This window comes from Hemiscyllium ocellatum, chromosome 24 (assembly GCF_020745735.1).
Source record: "Hemiscyllium ocellatum isolate sHemOce1 chromosome 24, sHemOce1.pat.X.cur, whole genome shotgun sequence".
Classification (NCBI taxonomy): domain Eukaryota; kingdom Metazoa; phylum Chordata; class Chondrichthyes; order Orectolobiformes; family Hemiscylliidae; genus Hemiscyllium; species Hemiscyllium ocellatum.
This window is the reverse complement of record NC_083424.1, coordinates 16,657,387-16,674,979: the sequence shown is the minus strand read 5'-3', so window position 1 is coordinate 16,674,979 and position 17,593 is coordinate 16,657,387. Positions and strand designations below refer to the sequence as shown.

Sequence of the window (17,593 nt, the reverse complement as noted above, 5' to 3'; positions counted from 1 at the left end):
ACTATGCTAACTTTGTTTTGATGGTTTGTGGTTCTTTGGCCATACCAGCAAGTTATTCAACCATGTTTGGAAAAATCACAGATGTTTCTGCTATCTCGATAAAATGTCCATGCACCTGTACTTAACAGAAAAGGTCAGAAAACAGTCCAACGTAGGTCCTTTGCTTGACTTTACTCCACAATGTTTGGGAGAAAGCATAACATTTCAACATTCTGGGATATTTTAATATATATAAAAAAAGAGATATGTTAAAAGAATAACATTTAGGCAGATGCAATGTTTAAAGAGGTCAAGACTCTTACAATACTAAAGATTAGTTGATGTATCTGGCAGACAACATAGCAGACTAATTTCAGTCAGCTATTGTAAAAAAAAGCTCCCAAATCAGGCAACACCACACCTCTCAGCTTGTGCTGCAGTATTTGATTGGAGAGGGGCAGTGATGGTGCTGCGACTGTAAACAGAATCAAAGAAGTATTGCTTAGTTGATCAGTTCCTTTTCTTTTTTGTGATCTTCTCAGTCACAGCTACTACCTCAGCTGTAGAATGATGGAAGGAAAATAACCCAACCACAAACAGATCTCATCAGACCAACTTCCCTGTAACTAATATAACCGTTATACTCACTGCACCTGGGTCAGTGCTGTTTGGTCTGAAGTACAGATAGCCTTCCATTGACAAGAAAACTAATCTGTGTACTTCTCTGTTAAAGCAGAAGCATTTCCATTGGAAAAATACAACATTGATCAAATCTGAAAAGTACAATATCAACTTATACTTGGTTGCTTTGCATGCTACTAGAAACAGCAATTATACATTATCCTGATCCTAAAATGTGTACAACATCTAATCCAACCCGTATTTCTGATATTCAGCTCCACTATTATAATTCCTACTGTTAAACAATTCAAACTTCCACATTTATCTTCTTTTACCTCAATTTTACCACACATCAAGTGTATGGAAGGATCTTTAAACAATTATTTAACCTATATTTAAACAAAAAGGTGCTTACCAGCATGCCTTTACAAACTGCTCCAAATTAATCTCTTTCACCTCTTCAAAGTCCTTGAATCAGTTACCACCTGCTAAATCCATGCATATATTTCTTAGAGTCACTTCAATCACATTTCTGTCTCTTCCATAGTCTTAAAATTGCTCTTATAAAAGTCACAAATGACATCCTCTATGTTAACAAAGGTAAACTATCCTCTCCCAGCCTTCTCAATCTGTCTGCGGACTTTGACACAATTGACCACAATATTTTCCTCGGAATGTCTCTCTTCAATCATCCAGCTGGGGGAGACTGCACTCATTTGATTCCATTATTTTCTAGCTGATCATAGCTAGACTACCTTTTCTATATTTTTTGCGAGATGCTAAACCTTTACCTCTAATGTTTGCTAACAGCTTCCAATTTCACATCTTTATGGTGTCCTTTGGCAACATTACTAGAAAGGCAACATGCAGAGAGATGGCATCCAGCTCTTTGTCACCACCTCATGTACAGTGATGATTGTTATAGTTCAAATGATAACTATTTAAACAGAACTCAAGTCCACGTTTAATTTCAGTTAACCACACCCTATAAAACTCACCACTGATTACTAGGTCTCCATATTTATACTGCAAGCTCAAACTCAATTAACACGTCCATCAATTGTTCCCTCATTCCATTGGAACTCAGACATTCTTGCAGACCATATTAGATGATAACAGGTTCCCTTTTTTCTTTTTTGAATAAAAAAATCTAAAATGACAATAGATCATATTCCCTTTACTATACAAAGCAAAAAAATTCCTAAGCATCCTTTTCCCAGCATGTCCAGCAACTTAAAACTTACTGCTTTCTTTGTAAAACAATCAGAAAGTAGCCATTTCGATTTGTAATCACTCCATTGTCTACCATCTATTTTAAAACTGCAATATCGATTGTCAGACTTTACTCATTCACATGTTTTGTTTCTTTGTGTTATCCCATTGTGACTTAATGACAACATCGCACTCAATGAGTATTGTTGCTAAATCCCCATTCAGAATTTCTTCCAATATTTTTGCTATGAAACAATGTCATATCCTGTGAATCACCAAGGGCGACATACTTTTTAATATTCTTGCAATCTTTTTAGCTTCCTAAGCATTTGTCTCCCTTTCGTACAAATATTATCAATCCACCTGCACTCCAGATCCCTGAGAGATATGGACAAAAAGAATCACAAAAAACAAGTTTCATGTTCATAGCATCTTTCAATGAAAATTTTGAAAGACATTAGCTTTGTTTTTAATTTTTTTCAATGTTATCGCTGCTTAAATTGGGATTTTTCAGTCATACTCAGCTCGAATACCTGTAATTCGAAACTGGCAGCTGATATTCTGAGTGCCCAGCTAATTCAGCTGTCTAATTACTTTCACAATTTCTCTATTTGAAGCCACACACAAAATGGGAACTGCATCAGTGTTTTTTTCAATGTAACTGAGTCAAAATCCCAGAATCCTCTCCTTAACAGCACTAAGGGGACACCTACAGCCAGACTTCAGTTCACCACTACCTTTCAAGAGTGATAAATGCTGGTCCCAGCCAGCGATTCCCACATTCCATGAATGAATAAAACAAACTTCTTTCCAGCAGCACTCATTACAAAAAATATTTACATTCTTGGGTGACGAAGTCAACTTTACCTGCACCTCGGTTCTCTCTTTCTCACACAATACAAAGTCCTGTTTTCCAATGAAAAAGACAATAAAAGTAGGGAGGTCTTGCTATTAGATCACAAGTAGAATATTCTGAGCTGGCACTGGAGGCAGTCCAGAGAAGATTCACTAGGCTGATACTGGGCCTGGAAGGATTTTCTTAAGAAGAAAAGTAGGATGTGCTTGAACTCAATGGAATTTTGAAGAGGGTCTGACTTTATTGAAGCATACAAGTTTTTTTTTTACAGCTGTTGCAGGAAGGAAGGCAGCGGTGGTTTCCCCCAGGTTAGGGCAAGGATGTGGCCGGGTGGTGCGGGGCTTGGGCTCAGGGACCCCCATGTCAGGAGCAGGCGTAAAGCCCCAGGGGTTTCTGTAACGGAGCAGGGGTTGGGTGTGGGGTCAGTGGGTGCAGATTAGGGTTTGGGGGTCAGGGTTCCCACACCACGGCGATGCTGGCATCACCGCAGGGGCATTGTCGAGCTGTGGTGGGGGCAGGTCGTGGGTCTGTTGTGGGGGAAGGTGACAGGGTGGTCTCCACATGGGCAGGCTTGGCGCATTGGGTCTTTTTTACCGCCTTCTGTCCGGCCGGACGCTCACTTTTAATCAGTAAGAGAAGGAAAGGTTATGGGGAAAAGCCAGGAAAGTGAATCTGAAGGTTATGAGATTGGCTATGATCTCATTGTATGCAGAAGCAGACTCAATGGGTCGAGCAACATACTTCAGTTCCTGTGTTTTATGATTCTAAATTTATATAAGCAATGATAGAAATATAGGCTTATGGCATTAATTGCTCTCAGAATTCAGATGTTATAGTTTGCATTATAGAATGTACTCAGAGTTTAAAATTTTGATGAACTACCTGAAAATTTGAACACAGCTGCTTCAGTCTGTTGAGGTAATTATAATTACGCAGCAAAATGATAGTGAAAGACATGGACTAAAAACCTACCTTAATTCATTTGCAATTTCGGTGCTAATTGAACCCAGATGTTTCTTGGCAAAAAGAGGAGAAAACCTAACAAAAAGTGGTTCCTAGATCATTGCTGGTGCTTCCCACTCCAATCCATCTCTCCATTAACAAGCAAGCCCTTGAGTGGCAGGAATGAGCAAAAATAAACATTAATATTTTGCAATATTAGTAATGAACTAACCTGATGATATCAAAGTTTGATTTCCTGATCAATAAAACTTTTGCATGTTTTGCCACTAGTTTTATCTTTACCTCTTCAAAGATTGCAAAATCTTCACAAAGGAGATGTTAACAGTCAAGCATCATTGCTCTGGCAAGAAAATAATCATTGAAGAAAAGTCACAATGGTAAAGTGCATCAGTGACAATAAAATACTATGCCAATTCCAAAGTGCTAAAAACCCAAAGAACAGAGACTTTGTCCTCGAGCTTTATGACATTGCTCTAGCTTTCATTAGATTTCCATCTTTAGTCATTTTTAATTCATCAAATGCTGATTCATAATAAATTAACTTGCAGTAATGACATAGAAACAGGAGGCCATTCAGCCTCTCAAGCCTATTCAATTAGATCATGGCTGGTGTGTGGCCCAACTCTACATATCTGCCTTTGGCCTATATCCCTAATACCTTTGCTTAAGAAGAAACTGTATCTCAGATTGAAAATGAGCAATTGATCCAGCAATTTGGACCTCTATTTGTGGAACAGAGGTCCAAACATATTCGACCCTTTATAAATAAAAACGCTTCTTAAATGTTTTCCTGAATAGTCTGACCCTAATTCTCAGGCTATGAAGCTTAGTTCTAGCATTTCTAACCAATGTAAAGAGTTTATCTTTATCTACCCTGTCTATTCCTGTTGAAGACTTTGATCAGATCACCACTTATCCTTCTAAATTCTGGAGAACACAGGCCTGAAGTGTACAGTCTCTCCTCACAACTTAACCCTGAAATCCAGGTTGGACATCACTATTTCCAGACAGAAAGTTAATTGTATCAGAATAGGGTGATGATACAAAGCAATGCAAGTTACAGAATATAAAGTGACTCTCTTGGGCAAATAAAACACAGATGCAACCACTGTATATGTTGTTGTTACCTCAATGAAGTCTTTCAAATTGCTTAATTTTTTTTCATTGATACTTGCTGAAATTAAAGCATTAAAATTTTGGAACTTTTCTTCTAGGTGTGCAGAGGTAACTTTAGCAATATCTCATTCTGCTTTAGCTTTCAGTTTTCTTTTGTTTTTCAAGCATCAGAATGGGGGAAAATACGATTTTTTATATTAGGTTTAGGGACATGGTACAATCATCAGTTCTTGACGCTCTGAAGTTACACAAAACACAGGCAATTCAAAATAAAGCATGGAAACATTTAATTTAGGGCATCAACTAGGAATTAGGAGTTTTCATCAGCTCCACAGAAAAGTGGTCACAAATTGGCACCAACAGCAGGTGATAAATTTAATATAAAAACTGTTTTATATCATACGATGTAGTTACAATTGATCTTCCATAATTGTTTTTGGCATTTATAGTGCTAAAGATGTACTGCTAAAAGAAGATCTATGAAATAATGCAAACCTAATTTCTGTGATGAAAGATATATTATTAAAGCTTCTTGAGCTTCATTTATTTCAATAGAACTGCTGAGGTAAGACATCTTCACAAGAAGAACCAGAGCTGCATTCCGCTGAGCAACTCTTATATACCTCGTAGCAGTCATCTTTCAGCCACAAATAAAGGCATTAGACTGTATTGCTCCATTTATCCCCCTGCAATCTATTATGCTTGTAGCTGCACTGCAAATTGTTTCCTTTTCATAAAATTGTTAGGGTACAAACTTTATTTTAATGAGACATATTACAGCATTCACAGCACATTTCTCGCAGAATACCCAGACCCCAGTTCATGTAAATCTCTATATCGAAATCTTAATTTTAGTTCTAATTTCATGAGATGCAAAAGAAAGAGGATGTACGTTCTTTTGCTAGAGATCTTGGGACAAACAAACAGACCAAAGCCACTAGATATAGCTCAACATTAAACGACACTAACATGACCTCTGTGGGTCACTTATGGCCAAGTCCTGATCTAGATCATAACTGGGATTTTGAGTTGCTACCCTGCTGTGTCTTTAAAACAATTAATCAAAACAAGTAAATGCAGCTAAGTCGTCTCTATTTCAAATACTGTTTTACAGCTGTAACAAAATGTGATACTTTGGAATTAGGTATACATTTTTAAGATATTTGGCATCTAGTTTATAACTACATATTAAATTTGTTTCCATTTACGGTATGAAATTTATGGTAAGGAGATGCTAAAGCATTACCTGACCCAGTCTCTCATTCCAATCCTTAAACCTATCCAACAACACTGGGTTTGCTCAACAGCCTGAATTGGTCGATGTCAAAATTAGCCCCAAGCTATTTTTTCCCCAATTCTCTGGGGGGAACAAGGTAAACATTGGCTACATATGACTTCATTTCTAAGCTGTAAGTTCTAGCATCGGTTTGAGAAAAACCAAAATTCGATGACTCCTATTTCAGTGGTGAACAGATTATACTAAAAGTATTGTACAGGAACAAATCAATCTTGACAACTAGTTTCTTAAAAAGACATGACCTGTATGGATATATAAAAATACTTCTTCAGAACAAAAATAAACAGAAGAGGAAAAGGAAGATGAAGCCCCTTCAGGTTCCTTTATTTTTAAAAAAATCAAAAACAGACTTCAGTTGCGTGTCATAAATAACAAAAACCATATTAGAAATGTACCATATTGTACTAAGATCTTGTAAAAATGCATTTACACAGAAGAAGAAAACACTCACTTCACATCAGTTGTTATTATTGGATGACAAGTTATACAAGCTTTCAGAATCTGCAGCCAACTGGAATATACCAGCTGTTGTCTCTAACATTACCCTTCGATCCCCTTCCTTCGTGCAAGGTACAGTACACAATACAAATACTCACGGGAATGAAACTGCTTTTGAACACAGTAAATGTATTAAATTATGAATATCATAGAGTCCCTATAGTGCAGAAAGAGGTCATTTGGCTCACCGAGTCTGTACTAACCCTCCAAAGAATATTCTACCTAGACTCAGCTGCTTACCCTATCCCCTCCAGCCCACCTGTACCATGGTTGACTCACCCAGTCTGCACGCCCTGGACACTACGGACAATTTACCACGGTCAACCCACCCAACCTGCACATTTTTGGACTGTGGGAGGAAACTGAAACATCTGGCAGAAATCTGTGCAGACACAAGGAGAACATGCAAACTCCACATAGAGTCACCAAAGGGTGGAATCAAACCCGGGTTCCTGGCACTGTGAGGCAGCAGCTCTAACCATTGCGTCACCCTCAATATAGTTATATGCCTGATTAAAGATTCATTGACTGGAAAAATGGCCCCTACTTATTATCTTTAGTTTCTTGCAAATTACTCAAAGGCCTATAGTGTCTAGAAGTTCAAAAACCCAAGATAACTTACGGCTTGTTCAGATTTAGCTGTTCTCAGAGATGTACAGCATGGAAACAGACTCTTTGGTCAAACTCATCCATGCCGACCAGATATCCTAAACTGATCTAGTCCCATTTGCCAGCATTTGGCCCATATTCTTCTAACCCCTCCCTTTTCATATACCTAACCAAATGCCTTTTAAATGCTGTAATTGTACCAGCCTCCACCACTTCTCAAACCCTCTAAATCTTTTTTGAACCCTTTTAAGTTTCACAACATCCTTCCTACAGCAGGGAGACTAAAACTGAACACAGTATTCAGAAAGTGGCCTAACCAATGCCTGTACCTGCAACATGACCTCCAACTCCTACACAACAATGCACTGTCTCTCAGTGAGCAAGGGTTGCAAAGCCAGCCAGATATGTTGCTAGGACCCCCAGTTACTTTATCAACCTGTTGAACATATGTCACATCTCACAGGCAGGTAGGACTTGAACCTGGACCTTCTGGCCTCTGAGATAGGTATATGCCACTGCACAGTAAAACCCCACTTTTGACACCAATTGAGGAGATGATTGCCATGTTTCCATAACAACTCTTGAATTTTGAACACAAAAGAAATATCATTTTTGCTGCAACTCCATTGCAGACTTAGGAGATCTGTTTTTGTTTGCATTGGGCATCCATATATAGAGGAACCTCGATTATCCGTACAACATGGGGGGGGGGCAGTGTTTTGTTTGGATAATCAAATGTCAGATAACACAGTTTAGCTAAACATTGAGACCCTGCGATCTTGCTGGATAATCCAAAATTCGGATAATCAAATGCCAGGTAATTGAGTTTCCTCTGTATGCAATAATGGATCCAGATATACCAGGTTTGGAATCTTGAGTTTATTTGAGCCAGACTTCAACTGACCTCCACATTCAGGTTCAGAAATGTGATCAACTTCATTGTACATGATGTCACCATGTAATTAATTTTGTACCATGCTTTTTTGTAAAAATCTGCAGATGCTGGAATCCAAAGTAGACAAGCAGGAGCCAGGAGTGCCAAGAGCGAGGACCCACTGGTCCTCATCTAACACCCCACCAACTTCCATATACATCAGATCATCCGTCGTCATTTCCGCCAACTCCAAACAGACCCCACCACCAGGGATATATTTCCCTCCCCTCTCCTATCAGCATTCCGAAAAGACCACTCCCTCTGTGACTCCCTTGTCAGGTCCACACCCCCCACCAACCCAACCTCCACTCCTGACACCTTCCCCTGCAACCGCAAGACATGCAAAACTTGCGCTCACACCTTCCCCCTTACCTCCCTCCAAGACCCGAAGGGATCCTTCCGTATCCGCCACAAATTCACCTGCACCTCCACACACATCATTTACTGCATCTGCTGCACCCGATGTGGCCTCCTCTATATTGGGGAGACAGGCCGCCTACTTGCGGAACATTTCAGAGAATACCTCTGGGACACCTGAACCAACCAACCCAACCACCCCGTGGCTCAACACTTCAACTCCCCCCTCCCACTTCACCAAGGACAAGCAGGTCCTTGGACTCCTCCATCACCAGACCGTAGCAACACGACGGCTGGAGGAAGAGTGCCTCACCTTCCGCTTAGAAACCCTCCAACCAGAAGGGATGAACTCAGATTTCTCCAGTTTCCTCATTTCCCCTCCCCCCACCTTGTCTCAGTCGATTCCCTCAAACTCAGTACCGCCCTCCTAACCTGCAATCTTCTTCCTGACCTCTCCGCCCTCACCCCCACTCTGGCCTATCACTCTCACCTTAATCTTCTTCCACCTATCGCATTTCCAACACCCCTCTCCCAAGTCCCTCCGCCCTAATTTTATCTTAGCCCGCTTGGCGCACACTCCTCATTCCTGAAGAAGGGCTCATGCCCAAAACGTCGATTCTCCTGCTCCTTGAAAGTTGCCTGACCTGCTACGTTTTTCCAGCAACACATTTTCAGCTCTGATCTCCAGTATCTGCAGTCCTCACTTTCTTCTAGACAAGCAGGAGACTGGAAGAGCACAGCAAGCATCAGTAAGTGAAGAAATCCGACATTTTGGGTATAACCCTTTTTCAGGAATGGGGATGGAAGAACGGTTATACCCAAAACACCAGGCTTCTCCACCCCCTGATGCTGCCTGGCTTGCTGTGCTCTTCTAGCCTTCTGCTTGCCTACATTTTAAAATCTTAAGCAAGTTATTCATTGAGTGCCTATATTGTCCTATCGTGGACACATTTTGAATAGCCTTTCTATCTCTTTTGCTGACCACCACAAAAAACTCACTTCATAGTTCTCAATTTAGCAGAAAGGATCATTTGTGGACTTCAACATTAATGTCTAAGCATAAGTAGTACCGTCAAATGTTATTATGGTTCCTCCTCCAATATTCTCACCACCACAGCTCATCCTCAAGACCAAGGTCAGTGTTTCTAAAGTGTTCATTCTTCACATGAATTGCTGGACAATGAATGCCAATGAACTGGTCCACTGCTGACAACCATAACTAGGCCAGCTTATCTGACGTCCACGTGTACACATGCATGTCACAGCAGGATTATCGGTGAATGATTCAACACTGAAATTTGTTGACATCCTTCTAAATAACGAGACCAGAAATGTACACACTATTCTTGATGCGTTCTCATCTGTACAACTGTAGCTTTTGGGAAATTACTTCTGGTTGATTAACCTGACTCCTGAGCATATAACAGAAAACGTAGTAGGCTCTTGTGGTGCAGTGATAGCATCCCTACCTTTGGACCAAGAAGCCTAGGTTCAAGTCTCATCTGCTCTAAAGGAATGTAAGAACTTTGATGAAAAGGTTGACTAGAAAACACCTATAAGAGCAGGTCTGGAATTTTTTTTAAGTTACTACCAGATATAGCAATTTTACATATTTTATTCTGCTCTGACTAAATTACATTCAAATGAACAGGAATATCAAGGTCTTTCAGCCCCTTTGAGCCTACACTATTATTTAAAGATGTCATAGCTGATTGGATTGTGATCTCAACTTCATTTCCATGTACCAGATTACCCTTTGACTCCATTGTTGCCAAGCATCTATTCCTGCCTTAAAAATATTCAATGATCCTTTGAAGAGTGTTCCAAAGATTTATGACCCTCAGAAATATTTCCTCATCTTTCACAGGCAACCCCTTCTTCCTAAACTGCGCTCCTTAGCTTTATTTACTCCTGTCAGCATTCACTGTCAAATCCCTTCAGGATTGTATTTTACAATAAGATCACCTCCCATCCTTCAAAATCTCAATGTAGGGGCCTGTTCTATCAAACTTTTCCTTAAGATAACCCTACATCCCAAGTAACAGTTGAGTGAACTTTTTCTTAACTGTCTCTAATTTGTTGACATTCTTCTAAATAAGGAGACCAGAAGTGTACACACTATTCTTGATGTGCTCTCCTCTGTGCAACTGTAGTTAAAGATCCCTAACTTTATAGCTCATTCCCCTTGTAATAAATTATAACATTTCATTTGGTCATCTTTATCACTGCCCATACCTGCATTCTAACAATCTGTGATTCATGCACCAGATCACCCAGAGGCCTCTACACCTCCGAGGTCTGCAATCTTTCTCCTTTTAAATAATACATTTTCCATTGTTCCTTCTAAAGGGGACAAGTTCACACTTCTGACAAGACACTCCATTTGTCAATTTTTTGCCAACTCTTTTAACCTATGTCCCTCTGTAGATTCTTATCCATTTCACAACTTACTTTCCTACCTATCATGTATCATTGTGGAAGAGGTAGGTGGCCCATGACTGTATTATCACTGAACTAGTAATCGAGAGACAAGGATAATTTTCTACTGGGCACGGATTCTAACGGCATCTACCGAGCAATGTGGAAATTGCTTATATCCCACGGACAAAAATCAGGACAAATCCAGCGCAGCCAAAAAGTCTACTTTCTCTCATCAAACAGATGGAAGGTGTCATTAACAGTGCTATCAACATAACAATAACCTGCTCACTGATGCTCAACTTGGGCTCCACCAGATTCACTCGGCTCCTGACTTCATTGCAGCCTAGGCCCAAACATGGAAAAAGGAGTGCTCTTGAAAGGAAACGTTTAGTCACTGCCCCTGATGTCAAGGCAGCATTTGACCATCTATGGCATTATGGGAATCCTAACAAAATTGCAGTTAATGAGAAGCTGGGGGAAATCTTGCACTATTTGGAGTTGCACCTAACACGAAGGAAGAGGCTTGTGGTTGATAGAGGTCAATTGTCTCAGCTACAGGCCATCACTGCAGGGGTTCCTTAGGGTGAAGTTCTAGACTCAATCATTTTTAGCTGCTTTATCACATATACTCCAAAAGGTTAGGGGTGGGGATGTTCACTGGTGATTAGTGTTCAGAACAATTTGTAAATCCTCAGATACAGAAGCAGGCCATGCTCAAAGGGAAAGGAGACCCAGATATCATACAGACAGGGGCTGATAACTTGCAGTAACATTCACACACCAGTAGGACAATGATCATCTTCAACAAAACAGAATCCAATAACCATTAATTAAAGTTCAATGCCAATACCATCACTGAATCCCTTACAAACAACTTCATTAGGGTTACTGTTGACCAGAAACTGAACTGGACGTCAAATAAATACTGCAGTTGCAAAAGCAGGTTGCAGGCTGAGAATTCTGCAGCGGGTATCTGACTTCACTCCTCAAAGCTTCCATCACAAAGCACAGGTCAAGAACATGATGGGGTCAGGAACGTGATGGAATACTCTCTACTTGGCTGGATTAGTGCAGCTCCAACAACACAAGAAGCCTGATTCCATCTCAAACAAAGCATTGTGCTAAAGTGGAACACCATCAATATTTATTTGCTCTACTGAATCATAACGCAGCAGTATGCACCATCCACAAGATGCACTGCAAACTTACAACAACACCTTATACAGCACTTTCTAAACCGATAATCTCTATCACCTACATCAAGGGCAGCAGACAAGCAAGAACAGTACCATCTCCAAGTTCACCCCCATGCTATTCACTATTTTAACTTGGAACTAACTATATTGTCATTAATTCACAATTGTTGCGACAAAATCCTGGAACTCTTTCCCAAACAACATGTTTAGTCTACCTACAGCACATGGGCTGCAGCAGTTCAAGGCAACAACTCAGCACTACACTCTGAAATGCCTAAATAATTTTTAAAGTTCAAATTTTGCACATCTTTGGTCTGTTTGTCCAAATCGTTTGTTATAAATTGTAAATAATCAAGGACCTAGCAATGATCTTTGTGAAACTCCTCTCATCACAGCTGCAAACAAGATAGTTATTATTAAATAAAAATAAAATACTGCAGATGCAAGTCACCTAAAGTAAAAAAAAGAAATTGTTAAAGAACCTTGGCATATCTGGCAGCCTCTGTGGAGAGAGAAACAGAGTTAATGTTTTTTGATATGACTCTTCTTCAGAACTCTGTTCTTTTCTCCACAGATGTTACAGTACAAATGAAACCAGAGTTTCTCCAGCAGCTTGTTTTTGTTTCCAAAACTAATCAATTCATGCCTGTTTTCTGTTAATGCTCTTATTTTACACAGAAACCTTTGAAGCAGCATCTATCAGACACCTTCTGAAAATCTAAGTACATTCACACTACCACTTGTATGTTCCCCAGCCACACAACGTCCTGACTTCGAACTACAATTGCTTTTGATTGCCCCTATCCACCCACCACTGTTGCTCGATCAAACTCCTAGAAATTCCTTACTAACCAGCATCCTGTGTGCTCCTATGCCAAGGATCAGTTCAAGGAGGAAATTCACTGCCTATTTTTCCAGGGCACTTCGGGATGGACAGAAAATGTTGACCTAGTTATAATTACAACATTTAAAAGGCATCTGGATAGGTATATGAATTGGAAGGATTTAGAGGGATATGGGTCAAGTGCTGCCAAATGAAACTATATTAGGTTAGGATATCTGGTCAGCGTGGATGAGTTGGACCAAAGGGTCTGTTTCTCTGCTGTACATCTCTGACCCTATAGTTGGTGCCATTCATTCATGAATAAATAACATGACAAAAAGAAAAACAACTATTCTGCTGTTTACATCAACAAAACGTTTGTGCTGAACTACATGGAACTTCAGATTGCATTCAGTATCAATGCATTTCTTCCCCAATGTTTATGTAGAAATTGGAAATTCATTCAAAGCAGAGTTGGACAGAACAGGGAAACTTATATGATATGAACTGAGAATCAGCTCCGTAATTCTTCCAATAAAAGTACTGACTGACAGCAGCCACATTATATCCCATGCTGCAACTCAGATACTCTTTTGTCCAAATTCAATAATATCTCGAGGAAAGCATGCAGTGGTGCAAACCAAGGTTCAGTCCAAGCCTATGGCTTTTCCACGTTAAATAACATAGACATGCAGTAAACAAATTTAAAATTTAATCATCACAGAATTTAGAAGAAGTATCATGAACAAAAAGGATAGTGATAAACTCCAAAAGCAAAGAGGTTGATGAAAGAGATAGACACGAGGCAAATCTATTATAATGCGAAGAAGTGTGAAATCATATTTTAGTAGAAAGTAGGAGAAGAGGTAATATAAAAGCATCTACTTCTGAATGGGGTCAAGAGCAGAAGGGATACAGGCATATCTGACAAATTGAATGTGGCAGGGCAAGTATAGAAAATAGTCAATAAAGCACTTGGAATCCTTGGCTTTCAAAACAAGCATTGAGCACAAAAGCAAGGAACTAATGACAAACATTTTTATGAAACAATGGCTCAGCTTCAATGAAAGTTGTGTCTTCAACTCTGGGCATCACACATTAGGAGTTACACAAAGACAATAGAGACAATGCAGAAGACATTCACGAGTAAGAGTCCAAAGAGAAAGCATTTTAGAGAGGTGGGTAGATCAGAGAGTTAACGGTTTATCCTTGAGGAGATTTAATACAGGCATTCAAAATCATGAAGGCTCTTCATAGAGAATTCTTTTTCCAGAGAGAAGGTCGAGAACCAGATTTGAAGCTGAACATCAAAAGAACTGAAGATGATGTGAGGAAGAACATTTTTAACAGTGTGCTCAGGGTCTGGGTTGAACTACTTGAGAATGTGGAGGAGGCAAATTTAATCACGGTTTTCGAAAAGGAATTGGACAATTGCCGACAGAGTAAAAAAAAATCAGCGTTCTGACAGGATTGTGGGTCTGACAGTCACCTTTGCACAGAGTTGGCATAGACATGAAGGGCTGAATATTCTCCTTCAGTGCTGTCAACATTCAATTATTAACCAAATATTTGCAAAATAACTGAAAGTATTATTTCATAATTATACACGTGATGAAATGTGGAAATTAAGTATAAAGTTACATTTTCAATGGCCTGGGAAGGAAAATCTTCCAGTGGAATTCTTTACTGCAGAGAACTGCTGAGGCTGGGTGATCAAATATATCCAAGCTGAAATAGACAGATTTTTAATCAGTAAGGAATCAAAGGTTATGGGGCTAAGGCAAGAAATGGAGTTAAGGATCATCAGATCAGTCATGATCTCACTGAATGCTGAAACAGACTCAGCAGGCCAAATGGCCTACTTCCACTCCTACATTTTCCAAAGGCTCTTTGGAAATTGAAGCTACTGTCTTTACAAAAATGTATTTCACAAAATTTTTTAAAACTGGTTAAGTAAATCAGATGAATGCTTAATTTGCATCTTCCGGAAATGACGTGCTAATGCTGTAAATATGCATTTTTATGTATTAATTATGCACTTGTAAACAAGAGAAAAATGTGGAACTTTACTTATTGGATTTACTACCAAACTTACAACCTGCCACTACATAATGTCACATCCTGACATTTCTGTAGAGATGGTGGGGTGTTGGTACACAGGAGAATTTGTCACGTTTCCTTCAATTACACTGCTCGTTAGTTTTCTTCCAGTGACCTGCACTGAATAGGAGCCAGCATGGATGGCATTGCAAGCAGTTAAATAATAGTCTTTGGAGTTTGTATTTGATCATGGATAAACATTTTGACAAACTAAACTGCCACTTGCTTTGTTAAGATAACTGTAAATTACATAACGGAACATGACCATTACCGCTCCCAGCCAGACATTACAGGAAGCAGGTATCAATAGTGCTGAAATATTCCTTGGACTGTTCTTAAATAAAAAATGTTTATTGTTGCCCAAGACCTTCTTTTCCTTTGTAGAGTCACCCCCAAACTTGGGACAAATTCAAAAGATTTATCTATTTTTAAGAAAAGCCATTTTACTGAAAAAAAAATTGACTTAATTTTCATAGCGTACACCAAGATCTTGATCAACTGGAACAGTGGGCTAAGGAATGGCAGATAGAGTTAATGCAGATGTGTTGCATTTTGGTTAGACAAACTAGGTCAACTTTCACAGTTAATTGCCCTGGAGAGTGTTGTTGAACAGATACATAGCTCCTTGTAAGTGGTGTCACAGGTAAACAGGTTGAAAGCGGTGTTTGGCATGCTTGCCTTCATTAGTCACAGCGCTGAGTACAAGAGTTAGGACGTCATGTTACAGCTGTACAAGACATTGTACGCAGTACTCCAAATTTAGCCTTACCAATCTGGTTCCCCGCTATAGGAAGGATGTTATTAAACTGGAAAGGGTACAAGATTTACACATATGTTACCAAGACTGGAAGGTTTGTTTATAAGGAGACACTAGATAGGCCAAGTCGTTTTTTGCATGGAGGGCAGAAGGCTGACCTTATAGCGGTTCATAAAATCATGATGGGCATACATAAGGTAAACAGCCAAGGTCTTTTCCCCTATAGTAAGGGACTAGTCCAAAACTACACGGCATAGGTATCAGGTAAAAAGGGAAATGTTTAAAAGGGACCTGAAGGGTAACTTTTTCACAGAAGGTGGTGCATATATGGAATGAGCTGCCACAGGTAATAGTAGAGCTGGTTACAATTACAACATTGAAGAGACATTTGGACAACTACATAGGTAAGAAAAGTTGAGAGATTTGGACTAAATGCAGGCAAATTTACCAAGTTGAGTTGAAGGGCCTCTTCCATGCTGCATGACTCTGCAACTTCTAAGGATGCAAATTTGATATCTTTGTAAAATTGCTTTTTTTTTGTATACACCAACCCCAATCTAAATCTGAAAGGAACATCTTGACTAAGATTGTGTTATTTAAAATGATTATGCAAACAAATGAAAAATATTTAAAGCACACTATACATATTATCTTATCTTCATATATGCTCAATATCAAATACAATAGATGTCACTGAAGGTAATTTGTTTGGAGAAAGGCAATGGTAAGCATGGTGGCACAGCAGTCAGCTCTGCTGTCTCACAATAGCAGGGACCTGGGTTCAATTCTAGCCTCAGGCAACTGTCTGTGTGGAGCTCACACATTCTCCCAGTGTCTGTGTGGGCTTCCTCCCACAATCCAAAGATGTGCAGAGCAGGTGAATTGGCCATGCTAAATTGCCCATAGTTTTAGGTGCAATAGTCAGAGGTAAATATAGGGTAGGGGAATGAGACTGGGTGGGTTACCCTTCAGACAGTCGGTGTGAACTTGTTGAGCCAAATAGTCGGTTTCCATACTGTACAGAATCTAATCTAATCAAAGAGGAAAATTCATTTAAAAAGTGAACATTTGTAGTTTGCAGGTACTAAGATTACAAAACAGATTTATACAAAGTACCAAGAACTACATGCACAAAAAAACTGGTATGAGGAAGTTTACTTACATATCGTAATCCTCATTCTTGAATTTTGCAATAGCATTATTTGTAAAACATAAGGGCATTAAAGGAGTTTAGTATTTTACACTCAGATGTTAGTAGCTTCAGAAGGGGCTTTGCAATAAGTTAGAGTCATAGTCTTAGAGTTGTACAATATGGAAGCGTACCTTCAGTCCAGTTCATCCACGCTAACCAGATGTCCTAAATTAATCTCGTCCTATTTGCCAGCATTTGGCCCATATCCCTCTAAACCCGTCCTATTCATGTACCCATCCAGATGCCTTTTAAATGTTGCAATTGTACCAGCTTCCACCACTTCCTCTAGCAGCTCATTCCATACACACACCACCCTCTGCGTGAGAAGTTGCACCATCAGGTTCCTCTTCAAGCTTTCCTCTCATCTTAAAACTATGCTGTCTAGTTTGGATTCCCCTCCCTTGGAGAAAATAATCCTTGGCTATTCATCCTATTCACTCCCCTCAAGATTTTATAAACTTTTATTTGTTTCTTATCTTTGAGGCACTTCCAAAAACAGGACAAAGCGAAGAAGCCATGGTTGGAGAATACAGTTGGACAGTTCCATGGAGCTGGCTGATGGTAGACAGCGATGGATAGTGAAGATATCCATCTTAGTAAACACTCTTGACAGTCATTGAAACTACCACGATCAGATCCAAATGAAAACAGGAAGCTTTGAA

General features: G+C 39.5%; 1 protein-coding gene across 1 annotated transcript in view; it reads right to left on the bottom strand.

Annotated features, from left to right (window-relative positions):
• Nucleotides 1-17,593, bottom strand: part of LOC132827450 (transmembrane protein 248-like) — a 33,129-nt gene that overhangs the window by 14,090 nt on the left and 1,446 nt on the right. The gene's annotated exons all lie outside the window — the stretch shown is intronic.